This window comes from Marmota flaviventris, chromosome 11 (assembly GCF_047511675.1).
Source record: "Marmota flaviventris isolate mMarFla1 chromosome 11, mMarFla1.hap1, whole genome shotgun sequence".
NCBI lineage: Eukaryota > Metazoa > Chordata > Mammalia > Rodentia > Sciuridae > Marmota > Marmota flaviventris.
The window spans coordinates 1825927-1835342 of record NC_092508.1 but is presented as its reverse complement, the minus strand read 5'-3'; positions in this window follow the sequence as shown (position 1 = coordinate 1835342).

The window sequence follows — 9416 nt, the reverse complement described above, 5'->3', positions numbered from 1 at the left end:
GCCATTTCTACGCTGAGGTGCACACACGTGGCTGGAGCAGCTGGTGAAACTCCGGGCACGGCCACCACCCTCTTGTCCATGTCTGTGGTTTCAGATTCAGTTTGAAGCTTCCCTGAACTCCTGATTCCTGGTGGACATGGCCAATGGCTGCACAGTCCCTCCTGCCCCACAGAGTGGAGGGCGCTGGAGGAGGCCCTTTCCCTGTGCAGTCGAGCAGGGATGGCAGGTGCCCAGGCAAGGACCTGGGAGACTGGGCTGCGCACACCGGGGCAAGGCCTGGTCAGGCAGCCCCCCAGGCCACACGGCTCCTGGCCGACCATGATCTGATGTGTGCACATGCGGCTGGACACTGGGCGGAGCACTGGCCAGTCCTCCGCCAAGAAAGCCGGGGCGCAGGGATTCCCCCTGTTCTAGGAACAGGACGCTCCTTTCCCAAGCCATTCTGGAGCTCGGCAGCTCTTCAGACCTGCACCTTGGCAAGCCTTTGCAGAGAGCAGCACCCGGGGCCAGCAGTGGCTTCAGAGATGGAAAGGCTCCTTATAGAGTGAACAGGGTTCCATCTGCTGCCTCGAGGTGACGGGCGAGGCCACCGGAGCCGCGATTCCGCCTCGGGGTGCACACCTACCACCGGGGAAGATGTCTGGGTGCCCACACCCGCCTGATCACGCATGCCATGGCCAAGGGAGCCCCCAAAGGCCACCGCAGCTGGACGGACCATGGGAAGGAGCGATTCAGCCTTCAGGTGGCTCCGGCGGAAGGGTCCCTTGGGAGGGCCTGCGGGCCACAGCCAGGGGGCCGAGGGAGCGGTGGGTGCCTTGCTCACCAGGGGGAGCCCCACGGCCGGGCGCAGTCTGGAGGGTGCGCGGCAGCGAATGTGGGCGAGTGAGTGGCGGTTTTGCAGGTGTGTTTTGCCGGGGTGGAAATAATAAGGTATTTGCAAAAGAAATTTAAGAAAATTCTTAATTCATACAAAAAGGTCTCGTAATAATGAGCCAGTTCGGCCTCATGGCCGTACACCTTCTTCCCCTTTCACAGGCTCAGGTGCTTGTGATTCAAGGTGTGCCCCGCTGCCTGCCCCTTGCACCCTAAGGTAGCTTCCCCAGACCCCCGCGCTCCTGCCCTGGGCGCCCCATGGCCTTTACAGGAGGTGGAGAGTGACCACGGACTTGGGCCATGGTGCCCTGCAGTCCCTGGCTGTGGCTCACCTGTGGGATCTTGTCTGTCTGGTCCATTTTGGGAGCAGAGCGTGGCACTGCCATGGGTTTCCTTGGGAGGCTGGATGGGAAGCGGAGGTGGGCTCCATGGAGTCCGTGCCCTTCACCGGGTTGGCTCTGTGGTGGGTTCTGACAGCTGCCTGGCGAGAGCCCTACACAGGCCGCGGCTGTGCATGAGCCTAAGGATGGACGTGAATTTCAGAAACAGTTGTCAAGAGTCCTGCGAAATCCTGTTGGAATTTTAGTTAGAATCTCATTGGAGTTAGGCATCAATTCAGGGGAGAGTTGATGTCTGTTTGATTGAAAATCAAGGAACTGATTGTTTTTTCTCTCTCTTTTTTTTTTTTACCATCTTGCTTTAAAAACCCCCTTCACTGGAGTCCTCTCTTGACAAGCGAAGCGCACTTGTGTTGGGTCTGCTCTTGGACGTGAGTACTTGGGCTGCTGCTGTGAAGGAGGCTCTTTTTCTTGCGTTTCTAGTGGCACAGGAAAAGCCCGGAACGTGCCGATGTGGGGCTGTGATAAAACTGTCACAAACTGGGTGGCTTATAAACAGCAGGAGCTTATTTCTCACAGTTCTGCCGTCTGGGAAGACCAAGGTCCAGGGGTCTGGCGAGGGCTCCTTTCTTGCTGTCCTCACCTCCGTGGTTGAAGGGAGTGAGGGGGGCTCCCTGGGGCTCTTTTCACCAGGCACGAGCCTCTGTCCGTAAGACCTGGTTACCCCCTCCTGCCCACATTGGGGTTAGGCTTCCATGTGGAAATCTGGGGGGACACGCAGCTGCTAGTTCTGAGAGCTTGCTGCCTGCTCTGCCGTGCCGTGTGACCCTGGGGAGCTCCACTGGTCAGTCACTTTCCAACATCACAACCGAGCGCTACAGGCCATTGTCTTGGACAGAGAAGAGGTTTATTGAGTTCAAGGCTCTGGAGGGTCCAGTCCAAGGTCAGGTGATCCCATTGCTACGGGCTTCCTTATGGGAATGTGTGATGGGAAAACCACTCACATCATGAACCAGAAGCAGAGAGAGAGAAGGAGGAGACCAGGTCCCACCGGCCCTGGGGGGCATGCCCCTTGTGACCTAAGGACCTCCCGATCGGCCTCTGCTCCCAGGGCCCCTGCCTCCCCACAGCACCGTCCTGGGGCCCAGGCCTCTCACCCCAGGGCCTTAAGGCACAGCAGTGACACACACTCCTTCTGTGTAAGCAGAGGTCCTGAGAGGTGGGACCTTGACCTCAGCACCTGACCCTCGGGGCTTCTGTGCAGCCGCCATCCACCTCACAGGCTGGCTCCCTCGTGTCTGGGCTCCGTCTCTAGACTGCCTTCTGTGGCCGCTGCACAGGCTGAGACTTCCGGCAGAAGCCGCGTGGTGGCACCACGGAGGTGTTTTGCAAACGCTGAGTCACCTCTGTATCATAGGGTAACGATGGCGTGGGCATGGGTATTATTTTTAATTTTTTCCTGTGAAATATAAAGAGAAAGATGCATTAATACGTCTGAACAGTTTAGTGGACTGTAAGTAGGGAGCACAGAATCTCCACCCCCAGAACCAGAACAGGACCTTCCTCTGCTCACCCCTTCCCAGGCACAGCCTTCCTGACTGACCGCCTGCGTAATGGCGATTTCTATTGTGCTCACTTCCTTATTTTCTCTGTACTTTTCAACCTAACTATGTAAATCCAAGCACTGTAATTTTATTTTGCATTTTGACTTCTATATAAATAGAATCGAGCATTCAGTAGGATTTCCTTAGTGCCTGGCTCCTTTCCCAGTCATTCACTCTCTGGGTACCTGAGGTGGTTTTCTTTTGTCGGTTTTTTATTTTATTTTATTTCGCTGGTTCTTGTTTCTGTGGTCTTGTTTACTTATCTGCCTGGTTATCTTTTTTGTAGTGAGCAGTACACACGCACACACACACACACTCACACACACACATTTCAGGAAATAATCGAGAACTGTGTGTATTTTCTTTCAGAGGAGTTCCACTTATTCATGAGTCACCCTCGGGGTGCTATAAGTCACTGGCACTGGGGGGGTCTGGTGACTCCGGTTTTGGGTTAGGGCTTCTGCTGCATCCCGAGGACTCAGTGCTGGCAGCGCAGCCGGCTGCCTCCAGTTCTGCCTGGCTCTAGCCGGTGGTGTGGGGGAGCCTGAGAGCCAGCGCCTCTTCCCAGCTCTGCTCAGTGATGTCACGTGGCCGCTTGAAGCCGGCCACAGCAGGAGCATGTACACACGCACTTAGCACATGTGCCAACCAGGGCTTTGCCCTGGAGAACCAGCTGTTAAGGGTTTAGTATCCCAGGACCCTAGGTCCCCTTCTTTGGAGATCCTTCCTGAAGTGTGGGGTTGTATACTAGGCTCCCTGCTCTCGTCAGGACCTAGACTCCATTCCCAAGCCCGGGAAGCCGGTTGAATATACCATCTCTTTTATTTTTTAATTTTTTAGTTGTAGATGGACACAGTGCCTTTGCTTTGTTTATGTGTATGTGGTACTGAGGATCAAACCCAGGCCTCACGAGCTAGGCGAGCGCCCCACCACCAAGCTGCCCCTCAGATGTCCAATCTCAGCTCCTCTTTCACATCAGCAGAAGTCCACTGAGCAGAAGCCTTGGTCTCGCTTTGATGGTTTCCATTTGGGCAAATATGAGCAGATCTGTGAGCTGGATTTCATGTGAGCATGTGTTTCGATTCCTCCAGGCCAAAGGCAGGCAGCCTTCTGGGTCCTCTGGGGATTCGTGAGGAGCCCCAGGAGGCCTTCAGCGTGGACAGGCCATCACGCCCGTCAGCAGCTCGAGGCTGCCCAGCCTCCCCACATCTGATGCTGTCAGTTCTACTGATTTGCTCACTGACTTCGTTATTTACACATGTATTTACTTTTTACTTGGGCCATCATCACGGGTGTGTGACGATTTCTCATCCGGCTTTGACTTTCATCTCCCTGTACCCAACAGGCTGAGTCCTCTCCTGGGCTCTTCACCGGCAGAGCCTCTCTGGGGAGGGGTCTGCTCAGATCTTGGCCTGTTTTTAAGTCGGGCTGTTTGGTCTTGCTGTAGAGCTGTGGGTCTTCTTTATATATATTTTTTTTATTTTTTAGTTATACATGGGCACAGTATCTTTATTTTGCTTCTTTATTTTTAGGTGGTGCTGAGGACCGAGCCCGGAGCCTTTTACGTGCGAGGCGAGTGCTCTACCCTGAGCCCCAGCCAGCCCTTCTTTATATATTCGGCATACATGTCCTTTGTTAGGTGTGAGTTTCAAATATTTTCTCCCTTAAGCTTATATTTTTTAAAATTTCTTTTCATTTCTTCCACTGACCTCAAGAAATAGATGAATTGAATGGGAAAGAACTAAAAAGAAAGATATACCCACATATGAAAAAATTTCTATGCAAATACCTGGGAAAGAACAAAAGAACTGACAGGTTCCTATGGCACAAAGGCCGTGACTCCAGTTACCTTTGGGGACAATAGTGACTGGCAGCAGTGACCAGATTTTTCTGTAATGCTTGACATTTTCACAAAGAGAAAGCATGTTGATCTATTTAACAAGAAAACGTGCCGTGTAAATAGATGTAGCATCTCCAGTGGCCTTCAAACAGAAGACGTTTTTAAAATCAATAGAGCAAAAAAGGTATCATTAAAAGAAAAGAGCATTTAAAAATCATAGTCAGCCTCTGAGAAGCCCCTCCTGACTGACCCGCACCCATGTCCTGGGGAGCACCAGTCCAACGGCCCTGTGGTCACAGCAGCCTGGCCTGCTGGCTTCGTCCCAACCCTCCGGGTCCTTAGCCCCGTGGACTTTTGTTCGGCCATCAGGGTCCACTGTTCACTTCCCCGGGGGACTCAGGTCCACCCTGGGTTTTGCTGGGCAGAATGACCAGCTGTACCCAGGGCTCCTGGCTTCCCTTGCCCATCATGTCACATCACTGGGCATCCGTCTGGCCTCCCCAACAGCTGCCAAAGGGGCCAAGAGGAAGTGGGGAGTCTTCTACTGCCCAGAACAAGGGACGGGAGGGAGTCGGGAAGACAGAGCCCTCCTCCTCCTCTTACGGGCTGTTCCAAGACGTTGGTCCATCCAGCCTGGCCAGAGACAGCCACATGTCCAGCTGGACATCTCCGCCCAATGACCTCGATGTCCACTGGGAAGGGTTGGCATGTGGTGACGCACCACCCTGCCCTGTTCCTCGCGCTGCCCGTTTCCCCCACACTCACAGGTCAGCAGTCAACACTGAACCCTGCTGTAGGCTCTGTTTTCTAAGGAATCCGGGATCAGGCATAGCCCTGATTTTTCTCACTTAGTAAGAAGTCTGGAGGAACACAGGCAGGCCAGGGAGGTCGCATGTGTGTCCTGTGGTCCCCATACTCTTTCGATCTTCCTGCTCTACCATTCTTCATACGGAGCATTTGTCATCATGGTCACGTTAGGGCTGCTGCACTTCCAGACTTTTCATCAACATTTTGAAATAGAAGAAAGGGGAAGAATAAGGGGGTAAAGACCTGTGTTCTGATAAGACTTTGTCTTTTTATTTCAGGCCAGCAGATGCTGTTTTAGGTACCACAAGACAACCACTATTTTCAGAGGAAGCTCAGAAATTGAATTATTGATTTCACTTGGTGTAGTAGAGGCAGATTAGTGAGGAGGGGATTTGGGGTGGGTGTCGAGCGTCTCCACCCACAGGATCTGCTGAACGTGGAGGTGGGAGGCTGCAGACAGGATCCACTTGACACAGCTCTCTCTCTTCCTGACTTCTCCCAGGTCAAACTAATTCCAACTTTCTGCTTCAAGAGGAATAAATTCTCTCTTTCTTCAAAACTGTGCATTGGAGTTCTAGAACAGAAACTTTAAAAATGACCTATTCTTAAAAATTCAGAGTGAACACTTGAATATGAGAGACTTCACGTCAGCACCTGGATTCCTGAGTCCCCTTGAAAAAATCTGGGAGAAGGGGCCACGTTCCTCCCACGTGAGGGGGCTCAAGGTGTCCCCTAGGGAAGGCGCCTGCCCAGGGCTGCTGCCCACCCCCGACTGCCTGGCCGCCTCGGGGTGCCCGTGGTGCCTGCAGAGGGACCTCTCTTTGGCAACAAAAGTGGGCTCTGCCCTGAAAGCAGCTGACTCTGGCGGCTCTGCGGCGGCTTCCTGCCCTCCGGCCCACAGCAGCCTGGCCCCGGTGCCCAGGGGACCTCAGGGCTCTGATACGTGAAGCAGTTTTCTTCCAGAAGCTGAGGTTCTGCGAGTGAGGTCGTGCATTCGCCCCCGCTGGTCCTTCCTCCCCTGGAGCTGGACATCTCCATCCCCGGGCAGTGAGGACTGGCCATTGGCGGGTGGTGGGCGCAGGCGCTCAGCTGCCCCACCTGCCTGCTGCTATGTCCCCTGCTGCCCTGTGTGTCCAGGGGCATCTGGCAGGTGGCACTGGTGGACTGACGCCCCTGGGCCCCTCCAGCAGGAAGGGCTGCGGCCAGAGGGGTGAGCAGGGTGATGAGGGCCACGCCTTCTCCGCCTCCGGGTTGTACTTTTGAAGACCTGCAGTTGCACACGAGGAGACCCTTCCAACTTCCCTGATTGCCTCTGTCTTCTCGACCCTCCTTAGAACCATAAAGAAGGCATTCCTCACCACGAGGCGGAGGCTGAGTTCAGGCAGCAGCACTCTTTGTGAGTCCAAGGGTAGGTGGATGACTGGAGAGGTCGGGGACCTGCCAAGCCCCAGATCTGGGCTCTGTCCCTCTCTCTGTCTTGCTCTGGGCTGCCATGAGGGGAGCATCTGCCTCTGCTGTGTGCTGTCACCACAGTGTGCTGTGCTGCCACAGGCCCCAAGCAATGGAGCCCACTGACCACAGCCTACAGCCTCCCACTGTGAACCGGAAGAACCTTTCTTCTTTTTAAGTGATTATCTCAGGTATTTTGTCATAGTGACAGAAGATAACAGGGTCTTTGTTATAGTGGAGAGCACATTTATCTCTAAAAAACAAAACTACCCAAGCATGATCAAAGACACATCTCAGAGAGTGTTAAACACCAGCCTGGTCCACTAATGTCTCAAGGTCCTTCCCCACAAAGACCAGGCGTTGGCCACTGAAGTTGCTGGGAGCTTCATTGGTTTTTCATTCTTAAGAATTTCCTAAGTGCAAGCAGCCTTGGCAAATGGAGAGAGGGGAAATCACATCAGCAATTCGTTTCATTCTGCGTAGTTTCTCTAGGAAAGTCTCCAGGGTCGCTATGAATGTGGAACTAACTGGCTTGATGCAGAGCTTTCTGGGGGCTGGGGGTTGGGAGTCACAACCTCTGTGACCTCTTAGTACCTGTGCCATTCCTCAGGGGCCATCTTTAATGACTGTGGTTTTTAATAAGTGGGGGAAAGCCAACAGGGAGGGGCCGAGGGAAAGAAAGACCCGCTGCCTGCACTCACTCCAATCTCCGTCCACCGCGCACGCACGTTCCTGAAGCTTTCATCTGCAGCTGTGCTGCACAGTGCTGAGCACCCTGGTCCGAGGCGGGTGGAAGACGAGGGAAGCCGCGTGCACAGTGGCTCGTCACACAGCCCTCGTCTGGAGGGTTGACGTGGGGAACCCGGGAGGCTGGCGTGGGAGTGGACCTGCAATTCTATGAGCACCCGGGGAGGGGTGCCCTTCTGTGGGGCCGGGGCTCATGTGCATGTCTGCAGGTACCACCTGGGCAGGAGCGGTGGGGGCCATCCGCTCTGTGTCCAGTGGAAAACCACCACAGTGGCCTCTGGGACTCTGGGAGAGGACAGGCCAGGTGAGTGTGCTGGACGGGTGGAGAAGAGGCAGGTCAGAAGGGAGGGACGGAGCAGGCAGGAGACACCATGAGCTCAGTGGGCCTCTGGGCAGGAGACCGAGGGGCAGCTGGGGCCCTGACAGGCCTCAAGGACCGTGTGGGGTCCTCACTGGAGTGGCCTCATTCAGGCAGCACCCCTTCCTTCCTTCAAGGGGGTGGGTGGATGCTCAGAGAAGTTGGCGACCTGCCCAAGCCACAGATCTGGGCCTGTCCCTCTCTGTATGCTGGGACACTCTTCGAAGCCGTCCCAGGACAGGGTGGGATACGGGGGTTTGGAGAGCCCTCGTTTCTGAAGCTGCACCTTGGCGCTCCGCCCATCCCCCAGTCCTCTGCCACTGCAGGCCGTGGTGGCTGGGCCCCCGCCAGGCCCCTCTGCCACCTGCCTGTGGCCCCTGCATCCCACTCAGCGAGGCAGGCAAGGGCCCGTCCTGTCTGAGCTGCAGCCCTGCCCAGGCCTGGGGAGGGCAGGGCCTCTGCAGGCCGCTTGGGCAGTGGGTGAGGCGCCCGTGGCCTCCTGTACCAGGGCCTGGCTGCCTCCTCAGGGTCCCAGGTGCCTCCCGGAGCTGGCAGGCAGAGTCCTCGGCGTGGCAGAGAGCTGGGGGAGGCCTTCCCAGGGCGGCTGCTGTTTGGAAAATCACTGAACTGCGTATAAAAAGCGTCTCTAGCCCCCAAATCTATCGCCGAGGCCCAGCTTCTGGGAAAGGGCCAGGAGAAGAAGGGAGCTCAGAGATTCTGGGACCGCAGCCGCCGGCCCCTCCGCCCCGCCTGGGGCTTGCCGGCCGCGGGGGCTCTGTCCTCTGCCGGGAGCCAGCAGCAGGGGGAGGCCGCACAGTGTCACCTGTTTTAAATGCCACGTGGCACTAGGGGGACGGAGCTCGAGATCTCATGGACTGACAGCAGAAGGACCCTGGCCTCAGCCCGGGTCGTGCCCATGTGCCTGCGTGTGCGTGTGCATGTGCGTGTGCGTGTGCGTGTGCTTGTGCCGGTGACGGGGCAGGCTGACCGGGGAACCAAGCCAGCCTCCTGTCCGCTGCCCAGCTACCCAGCTGCATTCCCTCTGCAGCCGAGTCTTGGCAGTTGTGAGGCTGCTGCTGCCCAGATGCCCATGGCAGCCCTGGGCCTGAGGGGGCGGAGGCCAGGAGGGCAGGGCCTCCCCTCCCCCTGGAGCAGGCTGCTGGAGATAGGCCAGAGTGGACCTGAGGCCCAGCACACAACCAAAGGGCCCCACGTCAGGCCCTCAAGGCCAGGTGGGGACTCGGGCTCCCTTTGGTAGTTGCTGAGGCACAAACTAAACATCTACAAACTTGCTTTCGTTGGACTCAGAAATGGGCTTTGCTTGGATTCCTCCTCCCAGGGGGGTGACAACCTATTTTTAAAGACTCAAGTGGAAAAGCCTCTTGCAGCTGTGAAAACAC